The sequence below is a fragment of the Peromyscus maniculatus genome, chromosome 17 (assembly GCF_049852395.1).
Source record: "Peromyscus maniculatus bairdii isolate BWxNUB_F1_BW_parent chromosome 17, HU_Pman_BW_mat_3.1, whole genome shotgun sequence".
Lineage (NCBI taxonomy): Eukaryota > Metazoa > Chordata > Mammalia > Rodentia > Cricetidae > Peromyscus > Peromyscus maniculatus.
The window spans coordinates 5,792,529-5,806,079 of NC_134868.1; the positions used below are offsets into that span (position 1 = coordinate 5,792,529).

General features: G+C 47.8%; 1 protein-coding gene across 3 annotated transcripts in view; it reads left to right on the top strand.

Annotated features, from left to right (window-relative positions):
- The window catches only part of Lzts1 (leucine zipper tumor suppressor 1), a 55,730-nt gene that overhangs the window by 24,651 nt on the left and 17,528 nt on the right, over positions 1-13,551 (top strand). Inside the window, exon 1 of one of the 3 annotated variants that reach the window (XM_042262576.2) lies at positions 5,415-5,598. The exons of 1 other annotated variant lie outside the window; for it this stretch is intronic. The gene's annotated coding sequence lies outside the window, so the exon portion shown is untranslated. Of the gene's footprint in view, positions 1-5,414; positions 5,599-8,274; positions 8,589-13,551 lie in introns of those variants that run through there. One more of the 3 variants, XM_042262575.2, reaches the window with a different exon arrangement.

The following is a 13,551-nucleotide window of genomic DNA, read 5'->3' on the forward strand; positions in this document are numbered from 1 at the left end:
TGCCCAGACGTTGGTCTCCTAGGTGATTCTGGATCCTGCCTATCAGTATTAAACATCAGGACCCCGAAAGGTCCACTTGTAGTGGTTGACACATCATGAGCCAGGCCTCACATCCCAAAGGCTCCGTAGCCTTCAAAAGCAGCACCACTAGTTAAGGATCAAGTGTTCAAACTTCTCGTCATGGGACAGCATGTGTTTCAGACACAAAGCATAACTTAGATTGTGGAGGGTCATGAGTGAGTCCTGATGTCCGAAAGGGAAATGAAGGCGGTGGTTTCAGAGAAGTTGCCAGGGTTCCTAGCTGGAAGGGATTGGGCCAGTGTTCTACAAACATAACTTCTAGCTGCTGCAAAGTGTCATCCATTTACTCAATGAGCATTTGATGAGCCCCACCTGTGTGCCAGGCACTAGGCTCAGTGGTATAGTGGTGAGTGCAGCAGTCGCCAGGACTTACAGTTGGCTAGCCTCTCTGCCTTCATTGTCTTCGATCGGCTCTCCTCCAATACCAGAATCTCCAGATTGCATCAAGCCGGAGTTGGCAGTAGGCATGGACAGCACCCTGGGATGGTGCCAGGACGCTGACAAACTCTGTTTCAGACTCTGGCTCTGTGTGGGGGGGGATTGGGGGGTAGAAACAGAAGAGGGTGCTTTGAGGACAGATTGCACCCTGGGGTGACTGGGGTTTTAGATTCGCAGGGAAAGGTCCAGTTCTTAGATCATATTTTCCATGGTTTGTCCCATTAAAAATAAATACCTGCCTCTTATTCTTATACTCAGTTCTGACATCCAGCATTGGAGACATCTTTAATAATTAAGCCTTTGCACCTTTTAATAAGTCAAACAACACAAATCTGGCCTAAGATGACATTATTTCTTTGTTTGTTTTGCTTTTCCATCGTGAAGGGATTCTCACTTGTCAGCTTTAATTTTGTTGCTTCATACAAAAACCTGGGTTTGTTCTCCAGCCTGGTGTGTGTGTGTGTGTGTGTGTGTGTGTGTGTGTGTGTGTGTGTGTGTGTGTGTGTGTATGTGTGTGTGTGTGTGTGTGTATAGTTGCTTCATGTTGCCAGTTTTTAAAAACATCGGTAGTACCAGGTGTGGGGATAGCACTCAGGGGCAGAGGCAGGTGAATCTTTATGAGTTCAAGATTAGCCTGGTCTACACAGTGAATTCTATACCAGCCAGGCCCAAAAAGTGAGGCCCCCCCCATCTCAAAAAAACAAAAACAAACAAAACAAAATGTTGATTATCATTTCTTTTTAAAGCTTCTTTACATTTTTTTTTTTTAAATTAGGCCCTGATGTCATGACACTTGACTTTAATCCCAGCACTCAGAAGGCAGAGTCAGGCAGATCTCTGTGAGTGCAAGACTAGGGTGGCCTGCATAGTGAGTTCAAGGCCAGCCAGAACTACATAGTGAGAGCCTGACTTTAAAAGCTTTTAAAATTAATTATTTTTTAGTTAGTATACAAGACAATGATTTTTTTCTGTGACATTTTCATATATATATATATATATTAGCACCTGTTCATATCTTCCACCTTCTCCCTTACTGTCCCTCCACATCCCTCCCATTCTCCCCAAATAATCCCCTTCTACTTTAAGGTCATGTGTGTGTGTGTGTGTGTGTGTGTGTGTGTGTGTGTGTATGTATGTATGTATATATATATATATGTATATATACACACACCTTTTAGTATCATATATGTTATGTCATTAAATTTAAATCTAGATTCCACATAGAAGAGAAGACATGCTTGTTTTTCACTTACTGTGATGATTTCCAGTTCCGTCCACTTTCCTTTAAATGTCATTTCATTCTTTTTTACAGCTGAGTAAAATTCCATTGCATATGTATACCACATTTTCTTTATTCACTTATCTAGTAGACATATAGTCTGGTTCCATGTCTTGGCTATTGTGAATACCACAGCAATAAGCATGAGTGTGCTAGTCTTTCTGTAGACTTTGAGTCATTCAGAGTAGTGCACTTGATGCGGTTTATTTATTATTTTTCAAAAGTTTTTGTTGTTTTTTCAAACAGGCTCTTGCTGTATCTCAGACTGACTTTGAACTCATAATGCTTCTGCCTCAGCCTTCTGAGTACTACAAGCATGCACCAGCACTCCTGGCTGTATAATTTCTTGATAACTGGAAAGCCTTATGCATCTCTTCTCTTGTTCTTTGGTAGTAGTGGGGACTAGGTAGGTGCTATATCTGCCTGTATATGCACTGCCTATACAGACTTTTGTTACCATTAGGATATATATGCTCCAGTCCCTGGAAGCTGCCTTCCTTTCTACAGTCTCCAGGATTACTTTCACCCATCCTACAATAGTCTCAATGCCACACCTCCTTGTTACGAAGCCCTGACCTCTTGTTCTGGTCACAGCTCACCCAGCATTGTGACAAACAGACAAAAGAAATCCCACTTCACTATCCAGCAGCAGTAGCAGTACTACAACGCCGTTCTCACATTCAGTTTACACCTCTGCTTCGGCCTTGCCCCATCCCACTTCCATGCCTAGCTCTGGTCCCCTGGAGTCACTTCATCACAACCACCTCCCTCTTCTGAGTCCCAGACCAGCCCCTCCCTCTCCTGCTAGTCATCTGCACCCAACAGGCTCTTTGCATCATCTTCCTTTCTCCTGCTCCTCTCCACAAGCCCCTCTCCAGTCTTCCTCTCACCCCCTTCCCTCCCACACCTTCTTAGACTTCTCCCACCTACTCAGCTTCTCTGCCATTCCTCTGCCCCACCCTTTGATGTCTGCAGGGAGGCTTCTGCAGGAGGCAGAAGGATGGTGCTGTCCTTTCTTCTTCTACTTAGTCTTCCTGCCCCCAGTTTAACGAATCACCCATCTTCTCCATACAATATGCCTTCTTGCCTCCAAACAAGCTCAAGATCATGTCTTGAGAGGCAGCTCTACTGAAACATACATGCAGCTACTGGATCTTTCTATTTGTTAATTGCCTTACCCCAGCAGGCTACTTGATGAGAGGCCAAGGGTAAAATCAGCAGATCTTTGTTGACTAATTTTGTCTTCTGCAAATCCCAGCTTCCCCTTTGTGTAGGCCTACCCTCTAGTCCCAGTGATCCTGTGAGTTTATCATTCTTTGGGACTGAAGTCTTATGCTCCAGGAATTCCAAGGCCCTAGGCTAATTAGGGCAGCAGGGCGCTCAGCACATCCGAGATCCTTTTCCTGAAACACAGCTTGGCATTCACGCAGACCCATGACTGCACCTACACCCTTAGAGGTTACGTCAGTCAGTGAATCCACAGCAGGAAGGTCTAACACAAGTCTAGATGCCTTCCACAGCCTCAGCCTAACCAGAGGCATCGGCTAGAGTACTACCAAGGTCCATGTGTCGGCATTGTCTCCTGTGACAGTCAGCCTCATTGTCAGCCTCATGGGTACTTCACGCAGGAGATGGCAAGGCACACCTTTTTGTGTGTCTGTGGGGAGATTTTCTGATGGAAGAGGACACACCTTGAATGTGAATAGCACCACCCTCTGAGGTGAGTGTTGGGGGAAAGCCGGCAAAATACTGGCATTACCCTTTCTCTGCTTCCTGGCATAAATGTCTTCCCTGTTGTGATGAGTTGAGCCCACTAAAACTGAGAGGCAAAATAAATTTGTCTTCCTTCTAAGGAGTTTTGTCAACTGTTGGTCACAGCAACACAGAAGGAACTAGTAAACTTACCTAGTGCATACAGAGGCCGGGTTTGTCACAGCTGCGCTAGGGCTGCTGAATGCATTCCAAGGGCTCCCTTAGGATGGGGTAAACGGTGAAAACATTTGGAGTCTTGTTTTGCTTGAGACAGACTTTCTAGATACCCCTGGCTGTCTTAGAATTCAGTATGTAGATCAGGCTGGCCTCAAACTCCGAGACCCTGAGTGCTGGGATCAAAGGTGTACACCACCATATTGGGCCTGTTTCCTTCCTTCCTTCCTTCCTTCCTTCCTTCCTTCCTTCCTTCCTTCCTTCCTTCCTTCCTTCCTTCCTTCCTTCCTCCCTTCCTCCCTCCCTCCCTCCCTCCCTCCCTCCCTCCCTCCTTCCCTCCCTCCTTCCCTCTCTCTCTCTCTCTCTCTCTCTCTCTCTCTCTCTCTCTCTCTCTCTCTTTCTTTCTTTCTATGAAAACACTGTAAACCAGGTGTGGTGGTGTATATCTTTAATCCCAGTACACAGGAGGCAGAAGCAGGTGGATCTCTGTGAGTTCAAGGCCAGCCTGTTTTTACAAAGCAAGTTCCAGGACATCCAGGGCTATTATACAGAGAAATCCTGGCTCACAGAATCCTATTTCTAAACACTAATACTAAGTCCTGAGCCAGGAACTGTGCTAGATAGAGGTTGGGAATACAGTATTGCAGTCTGCCCGAGGAGACAGGAGGAAAGAGAAGCTTCACTGGGCTGCGATTGATGGATGCTCTTATAAGGAGGAACAGAGGGAGCTCGACATGACAGTGTATGCCTTGTCATCACAGTATGCAGGAGGCTGAGATTGGAGGATTTGGGCTGTGCAAGGCTAGTTGGGACTCCACACCAAAGTCTTATCTGAAATTATAAGAGAAAAAGGGAGCAGAAGAAGGTGTGTGCCTGTCAAACACATAGTCATCTTCCCCGTGGAAGGGCTGTCTCAGCAACCCCAGGGCTTGGGCACAGGAAGCAGAGAAGCCTGAGAAAAAGAAGGGTTTGCAGAGAATTCACAGGGGACGGAGTGGGAAGAAAGAGGGAGGGAGGGCGGATGGTGACACCACAGGACTCGGGGCCTTTTTTTTTTTTTTTTTTTTTTTTTGAGACATGGTTTCTCTGTGTAGCTTTGGAGCCTGTCCTGGAACTCGCTCTGTAGCCCAGGCTGGCCTGGAACTCACAGAGATCCACCTGCCTCTGTCTCCCGAGTACTGGGATTAAAGGTGTGTGCCACCATCGCCTGGCAGGGACATGGGGTTAAGACTGTGGATTGCAGTGCTCTAGGAGGATATGTAATTGAATGTGAGGGACAGTGGTCAAAATATTTGTCAACAGTAAAGAGTTTTTTAAACACTGTCATAAATGTCATAAATGTCCAGTGCCAGATGTCCAGTGCCATTCCAGTAGGTGCCAGTGACTCCTTTTACTATGAACCAAAGGCCGCCAGCATAGTGAATATAACTTGGATAATGGGAGAGGAAATGAGCTGGAAGGAAAGAATGGTCTTGTAGCCAAACAATCCTGCCATTTTCTCATGTAAGTTTGTTTGTCTGTAAAGGAGGACTCTGTCCTGCTCACTGCTATAGTGACAGGACCCTGTAGTGACCACACATTAGGTGTTTGATAAATACCCGGAATGCTATGACAATGCAGTGTTCCTGGCAGTTAATTCTTCCCAGGACACATCTGTCTCCCTTTAAAAGTTGCTATGATACAGGTTCTAGAAGGTGGAGGTCAGTAGTGCCTGCCCTACCAGGAACATCATGCCAGGGCCAGCCCCATTCTTGTCTTGGCTGCCCCATGAGAAGGCCATGTTCAGGAAGAGTGGGGCTGTGGCCCGTGAGCCAGAAATCCCCAGTTCTAGAATCAGCTTAAGCTGTGGCCTCAGAAACCCTGTCTCTAATACTGTGAGTAATGCCTGCCCAGGGTTGTTGTAGGAACAGGTGACATAAGGACCATTCAAGAGAGCACATGAGCAACTGATGTGTTAGCTGTGGTACCCAGCTTCCTGGTTGCCTCCTGGTTCTTGTAGTGGACAGGATGTTAAAACATCTGGGGCTGAGGATGCAGCTCAGTTGGTAGAGTGCTGGCTTCGCATGCATGAAGCCCTGGATCTGATATCCAGTATTGCATAACCCAGGCATAGTGGTCCATAATTCTATAATTCCAGCACTCGAGAGGTAGGAACAAGAGTATCCAAAATTCAGGGTCATTTTCAGCTAGGTAGAAAGATCGAGGCTAGTCTATGTTACAATCCCAGTCTATTACGAAAATGGTGATGCTAAACTTCCTCTGACATCTTCACCCAAGTTTGGCCCTTATTGGAAGACACATGGCTTACCCATGACCTACATGGTAAGGTGACTATGCATCCCAACGTTTGTCTGTTGTCCTGGGGGAGCTAACTATTCAGATGAAATATAGTTAAAGAGACATCCAACTCAAATTCACACACTTATCCAATTTCCTGAGGGAAATAAGACAAGATGCCTACTCCCAAGGAGCTGGTCAAGCTGGGACCAGTAGAGTGATAGAGGTGCGGAGAAAATACCTGAACAACGAATGGGTCTCCAGTGTCAGTGGGCATCAGCAGCCTCAGCTCTGAGCAGCCTTACAGTAGCCCCTGTGCACCGGTCGGTCCACCCTCACCAGCCCCCAGGCAATGGAGGCTTGTGATCTGGGATTTGATTTCACACAGGATGGGCATTGCTTTCTTCAGACACAGCCAAGCAAGGCAGTGGTGAGGGAAAGGCACTTCTCCACATTCCCTGCACCTGCCTGAGCAGCCTCGGTGGGTCAAAGAAGGTCATTCCAGCAGAAAGATGAGCACTCGGAAAGTTACTGAGAAGCCGTGGTGGCCTGTTGGGGCAGCATCACTGGGGTGGAAAGTGCAAAGAGGTCCTGGTGTGTAGCTCTGGTAACTCCCATTTCCCTGATCTCCACAAGCTTTTTCAGGGTGTCTTCATGTGCCTCTGGCTCTGCCAGCTGTTAACCCCACAGGAAGGTTTCATAGGTACCAAGGGGAAAAGAAAAATCAGAGACTGAGGTGGCAACCTGCAGATGTGCTGGGCTTCTGAAGTTTGTGCTTTCACTTTCCCATTGGGTACTGTAGAGCAGACTCTAGGACCATATGCTCAGAGGGGTCGCAGGCCATTTGTTGAATATGAGCCTCGGGTTTCCGGCAAGGCTAAGTCCTAGGAGAAGGGTGAAGGGAGAAGGCAGGACAGAGGTGACTGAAATCACATTCCCTGGACAGACATATCAAACGGTACTGAAAGAAGTTTTTCACTCAAGTCAGGCAGAAACACACCGGGAGTGGCCCATGCGATGGAGCACACACTATACCACACTCAGGCTCCCCCGCCTCAAGGGAGCAGACAAAACCTACCAAGCACCAGGACTGGGAGTCTGAGCTGCGCTCTCTGCCAGGGCTTTGCAGTGCTCCCTACATTTTATAATCCGCCAGTTGTATCTACCTTGTGTTCCCCACTCCAGAACACCCACCCACTCCCACCCCACCCGGCACAACGGGACACAAACAAACACACCACACAAATACCATACCCACTCACCATGTACCCCCAACACTCGTGCACATGCCGATGTGCGCATGCACGCGCGCGCACACACACACATACACACACGGTAGGTATGAAGAAGGAGGGCACCTATAGGGTAGGGATGAGAGAGTGGCAGAGCCTGGAGAAACAGAGCCTTTTAAGGCAGCTTCCATTAGCTGCTCACTTCATTACCCCCCTTCTTCTCCCACACCTGCCCCCCATTCCCACCACTGCAGTTTCCCTCCCTCTCTGCTTAAGGCAGAGGCCCCGCCCCCCACCCCAGGAGCTTGTAAGTGGCCAAGGGACTTCTACCTTTTCTTGTTTCATCTCTTGTTACAAATTTCTACAGGGTTGATGGCGGATGATGCCATGGGAAGTCTCAGGTTGCTGGGGTGCAGCCTAGGCACCTGATCTCATTTTTTTGAATCTGATCTGAATATTTTTAAAATGGTACCTTTCTGCATGGACGTCATTCCTACCCAACCCTTTCTTCTGAAGTTAACGACAGACACAAGCAGGAAGCAGGCTTATGGTGCTGGACTGCGCTTCTGCCTTACTGATGGCCTCAGACCATCATGGACCCTGCCGTGGCTCCTCAGTGTGGAACGCTGAAGCATTTCCGTGCTTAGAAGTTCTCCCAGAGCTGGTGATAATAGCTGAGCTAGTAGAGTGTTTGTCAAGGAGACTGGAAGTCCTGGGTTCGATTCCTAGCACCACATAAAGGAGGTGTGGTGATCAGTACCTATAATCCCAGAACAGGGGATTTAGAAGCAGGAGGATCAGACATTGAAGGTCATCCTCAGCTGTATAGTAAGGTGAAGGCTAGAAGTTTAAGGCCAGTCTAAGCTACATAAAACACTGTCTTTACTTATTATTTATTCATTTAAATATTTCTCCATCTGTCATTTCATCTGCAACCTGGGGCCGAGTTCTTGCTGTGCCTGCCAACTCCCAAGGCCTCTTAGCCCTGTCTGCCAGATGGGCCTCAAGCCTGTGCTGGGGAGGAGTCGCCTCTGTGATGTCACAGAAGGGACCCCAACAACCTCTGTGTTCAAGGGATACCATTAGGAAGGAGATCCTTGCCTCTGGCTTTTCGGATGGAAAGGCATGGATGAGTCAGTAGAGAGGATCTCCAGGTAGACCCGGAAACAGTGACTGGAAAAAATCGGAATGTCGAAGAAAACCACAGAAGCACTCCTCAGAGTCATTAACCCTCAGCATTCAAGGAGCTTGAGATGTATCCAGCCTAGGATGAAGACTCGGGGATATCTGATTGGCCAAATGCTGACCAAATGCCAGCTCAAGTGCCCAGAGCCAGGAATGTCACGGTGCTAACAGTATGTCAATTACCCCTTTCCCCAAATCCACGGTGGTGTCACCACTGGTTTGTCAGATCCTTACCAACCTGAACTTTGCCTCAAAATCATTTCTGTCTGTCCACATGAGATGGCAAAGTACCTAACCAGCTGTCCAATCCTCCTTGTTGTTCTCACACATTCTGTTCTCTAAGATCAGAATCTCCATTCTTTGGTCCATCTGTCCAACTGTCTGTCTCATGCCAGTACTGCCCAGCCTGCCAGGCATTGGCACCCAGAGCACCGAGAGCCCTGTATGGGAAAGAGAATGCCTTCCGCTTGCTTTTGTAGGAGCAGCTACACCAGTAGCAATGGGGTGAATTTGCCTGAGCTTTGCATGTAACTGGGGCTTTATGTTTGAAATGGGGGAGGTTGGAACTGCAATCATATTCCTGAGGAGAGGTGTCAATCAGCTGCTGCTGAGACACAAACTACCCACCGGTATGGAGGGAGGCTCAGCTGGTGGCTGAATGCTGCCGACCTGCACACAAAAGGCTGCCAGGCAGAGTGGCTTTCGATTCCTCCAGAGCAGCGAGAAGCAGAATTGCTTCTGATTGTGCGACGGAATGACTCAGCCTGCCGGTGATTACCCTTTCTGCCTTGTCTCTGCATCCAAGTTCACTTAATTGAGAGCTGTGTGGGCCCTTGCTCTCAACCCACCAACAGCCTGCTCCCCATTAGCACTTCAGCACCCTCACTCAGCCTTGCCTCTCATCGCCCACGCTCCCCACCCCTTCCTCCTCCGTTCCTGCCTCTTTTTTCATTCATCTATTCACTCAGAAAGTATGTATTGAGCTCTGCACATGGAGCCCTCCAGGCATCTGAAGCTTGCAAAGTGAGCTCACCCCTTTCCTAGCCTTGCTCCACACCGCACCCCTACCTCACCCCACCCCCAAGCAAAAGAGAGCAGGGTCAAGGACATGGAGCTGAAACACTGGAAGGAATTCTGGATATGAAAAGCTGAATCAGGCAGAGCAAAGTGCGTTGCTTGCTTTGGGGGTGGGTGTCATCAAAGGGTACTCAATTAGCCCTGGGCACATGCCCCTTAGCCCTTGAGAGACCTCTTTTGGAGAGGTGCCTAGAGGCTGATCCATCAATCTGGTACAGCTGACAGATGCCTCAGACTAGTATCATGGGCCTGTGAGATTGAGTAGCTTTCCTACTGGAGGCAGAAGCATTTCTGCCTAGAAGATGCTGTGAACTCTTCCCCAGTAGCAAGGGGGGAATATAGGGAGACCCTTTCTGAAGGGCCTGTGCATGTGTGTGTACTGATACATGAGTATGTGTGTGGAAGTCATGCTTGTAGAAGTCAAAGATTGATACCGGGTGTCTTCCTCGATTGATGTCTACTTATTGACAAAGGGTTTCTAGGTGAAGCTGGAGCTGATTCCCGAGTCCATGCTGGGTTTACAGGTAGCTGCTTGCTTTTATGCAGCTTCTAGAGCTCCAGATTCTGGTCCTAACACTTACACAGTAAGTGCCTTATCCACTGAGCCATCCTCCCCCCCCCCTTGCCAGGACTCACTATCTTAACTTGAACACATATGAGGGTGGAGTCCTTACATCTTTCCACATGCCCTCCCAATTTCAGAAGGGCTGGTTGGCCGCTATTAGTTTCCATGCCCGTTGTTGTGGCAAAGCACCTTGACAAAAGAAAAAGAAACTTCAGGAAGAAAGGGCTTATTTGGCTCCCAGTTGGAGGGTTCAATGAGGCATCATGAGGCAATTCTTTCTAGTTACTTCTGGGGTAGGGGCGACTGGGTTGCATATCCAGATGGGGAAGAGGGAGAAGGCAGCACTTACTGCTCTCCCTGGGCTGTGTGTGATGGACACACACACACACACACACACACACACACACACACACACACACACGTGTGTGGGTAGAATGTGTGTGTGTGTAGGGGAAATCATGGCAGCTGCAGCATGACACAGTTGTCACATTGCATCTACAGAGAGGCAGGAGAGAAGGACAACACTGATGCTTACTTTCTCTTCCTCATGTAGTCAGGGACCCTTGCCTATGAAATTGTAACACCCACATCACCCAGGCCAGAACTCTCTGATACACATGCCCCTGGGTCTTTCTCCTAGAGCCTGTCAAGTTCACAGTTTTAGCCATCACAGTCTGCCAGTGTTGTTTCTTTCCTTAATTTTGGTCAACATGTATCTTTCTAATTTCCTTGGATGTTGGTGATGGCTGGAGTTGCTATCAGCTGCAGTTATCTGACATTCAAGGAAATGGAGATCCTGATTGATAGTGATTCTTCTACCAGATGGGAGTGGGCCCGTCTATCTGTGGTCCTTTGTTGAGAATGGATAAGGAGTGTGGTGTTGGGGGAGCCTGATGAATGGAACTGAGTGGTTTCTTCCTGTGTACTGTTGTTCACTGCCAGCCAGGTGAGCAAAGTCCAGAAGGTGAAATGAGGGGTCCAGAGGTGGAATGAGGCAGAACCCGAATCAGTTCATGTTCCCTAACTTCCAGCCTGGCATCTGTCCATTGTGTGGCTCCCCACAGAGAACAGCTGTCCTTCACACTGGACTCTGAAGTGAAGGGTTAAAGCACAGGCTGGAAACGGTGGCCTGGCCAGACAGACAGGGCAGACAACTGCAGTCTGAGCATTCACCTCCTACACAAAATCACAGGAGAGCATTTCTATACTGGGGCCAGAGGGGCCCAGACTCTAAGCAACTTGGCAACCTCGAGTGTCTTGGCCTTTCAGCTAAATCCGTGTTGCTGTTTAAACTCCTACTTGGGTCTGTACCTGGCATCTCTCTCGGATCCATGGAAACAGAAACCCAGGCTTACATTTCTTTGTCTTGGCCAAAGACTTTGAACAGGACTACTTTGGGGTGGTAGAGGGTAAATCCACTTCTCTCTGGGGTGATCGGCTGACTCAGACATCTGCTTACAACAGGAAGATGCACAAGGAGACAGGCCAGGAGGGGGTTTATCTTCCCTTACAGAGGAAATGGCCTTGAGTAGATTCTAGTCCTTCAGGAGTCCTTCAGTGTTTTCCACCGTGCTTGCTCATGCTCTGCCCCAAGGGACTGTGTTTATGAATGAGTCCTGAAGAGAGAGCTGAACATAGGAAAAATAAGGATGTGGTTCCAGAACCAAAATTAGAACTTTTTTCTCAGAGGGATGGGCAGGATGGGGCAGAGATTTTACCCTGCCCAGAAGCTGCCAACCATACCTGGAGACAGGACTCACAAAAAAAAACAATCAGACAGATTCTCCCCCCGCCCCCACTCTCCTAATGAAATACACGCAAGCTCCCACAATCACGCTCTCATTCTCAAACTCATATGTTCACATATATACACACTTGCTCACATATTCATACAATCATGCCTGCTCTAACTCAGGTCTGCACTGGCACTCATGCATGCACATGCACTCATACACACAGCCATACATACTGTTGTCCACAATCATACACATAGTCACACATGCATATGTTCACATTTGTGCATATACTCATAGTCACATACTTATATATGCTCTCATACACTTTGTATTCTAATTCACACACACACACACACACACACACACACACACACACACCACGCACTTATCTATGGATCACGCATAAAGAGTAGTTGGTGCTATTTCTGACTGGTCCCATCTATAAATGGTACCCAGCTGGTCTTGTCCCATTAGTATCTAAAAAGTGTGCTGTAGACCTGAAACTTGAAGTATATGATCTGGTATAGTCCCTTCCCACTTGGCTCATCCATCATGATATAGGCTCTACATCACGAAGATTTACACATAGGATGTCCAAGGTCTCTCTGTATTCTCTCAGAGAATACAAAGGTCTCTCTGGTCCGTGTTATGGAAGGTCTCATGGACATGCTATTTGTCCCATCTGGCTGCTGCAGGTTTGCTGAGGTTCTTCTGGCTGAAGCTTTTTTATCCTCAGGGCTCCTCCCACCCCCTCCACAGGGACAGCATCTCTTAAGAAAAATTCAGCAGCAGATTTGCCCTGCCATAAAGTGACTGACCCTGCCCTTGCCTTCTTGTGACTGGGCGAAGTGTGATTTGGGGGCTTTGTGTCTCATCTTCCTGCTTTCCTTCTTGGCTAATAAGGGACTCAGGTGTCAGCTGTCCTGGAGGGATTCAGCTAAAAGGGGGTGGGGGGGGGGGAGTTTGAAAGCCTAGACAGCTTTCCAGACCTCAATGGAACAAATTTAGAAAAGCTCTCATGTGTGTGCCAAAGTTGTCACATATAGGAGAGGTCTTGCGACACAAGGTCTGAGCAGAGAGCACTTGCAATGTGAAGAACAGCAGCTCCCCACAGATGCACCAGGCAGTAGGTGATGCTAGCCCTGCTGCCTCACAGTGACCTGAATGAACAGCAGGAATGGGGGTGAAGTTAAGCAGCATAACATTTGTATAAGAAGCATATAGCATCAATATAGAATATGTTAAAATGTTTTTTAATGGAACACAATATGATTAAAAAAAAGATTTATTTATTTATTATGTATACAGAAGAGGGTGCCAGATCTCATTACAGATGGTTGTGAGCCACCACGTGGGTGCTAGGACTTGAACTCAGGACCTCTGGAAGAGCAGTCCGGTACTCTTAACCTCTGAGCCATCTCTCCAGCCCATGTTAAAATGTTTTATGATCCAAATACGTTCCTGTCAAATTCATGGGACTGGCTTCCCTTGGGGAGAGAGCGTGGGGTAGGGGGTTGGGGGAAATGTAGGAGGGGAGTTCAGCTCTGCCATGTTTTATTTCTGAAACCGACATGTCAGCATTTAAACAATTGTCCATACTTCATGGAGTGCTTGGGTTAATTTTTTTTTTGATTGTAAGATTTATTCCTGTGAATTAATTTCCTGTGTGTTTTGCATGTATGTTCGTGTGTGTGTGTGTGTGTGTGTGTGTGTGCTCGCGTGTGCTCGCGTGTGCTGTTTGTGCACCTCTAGTGC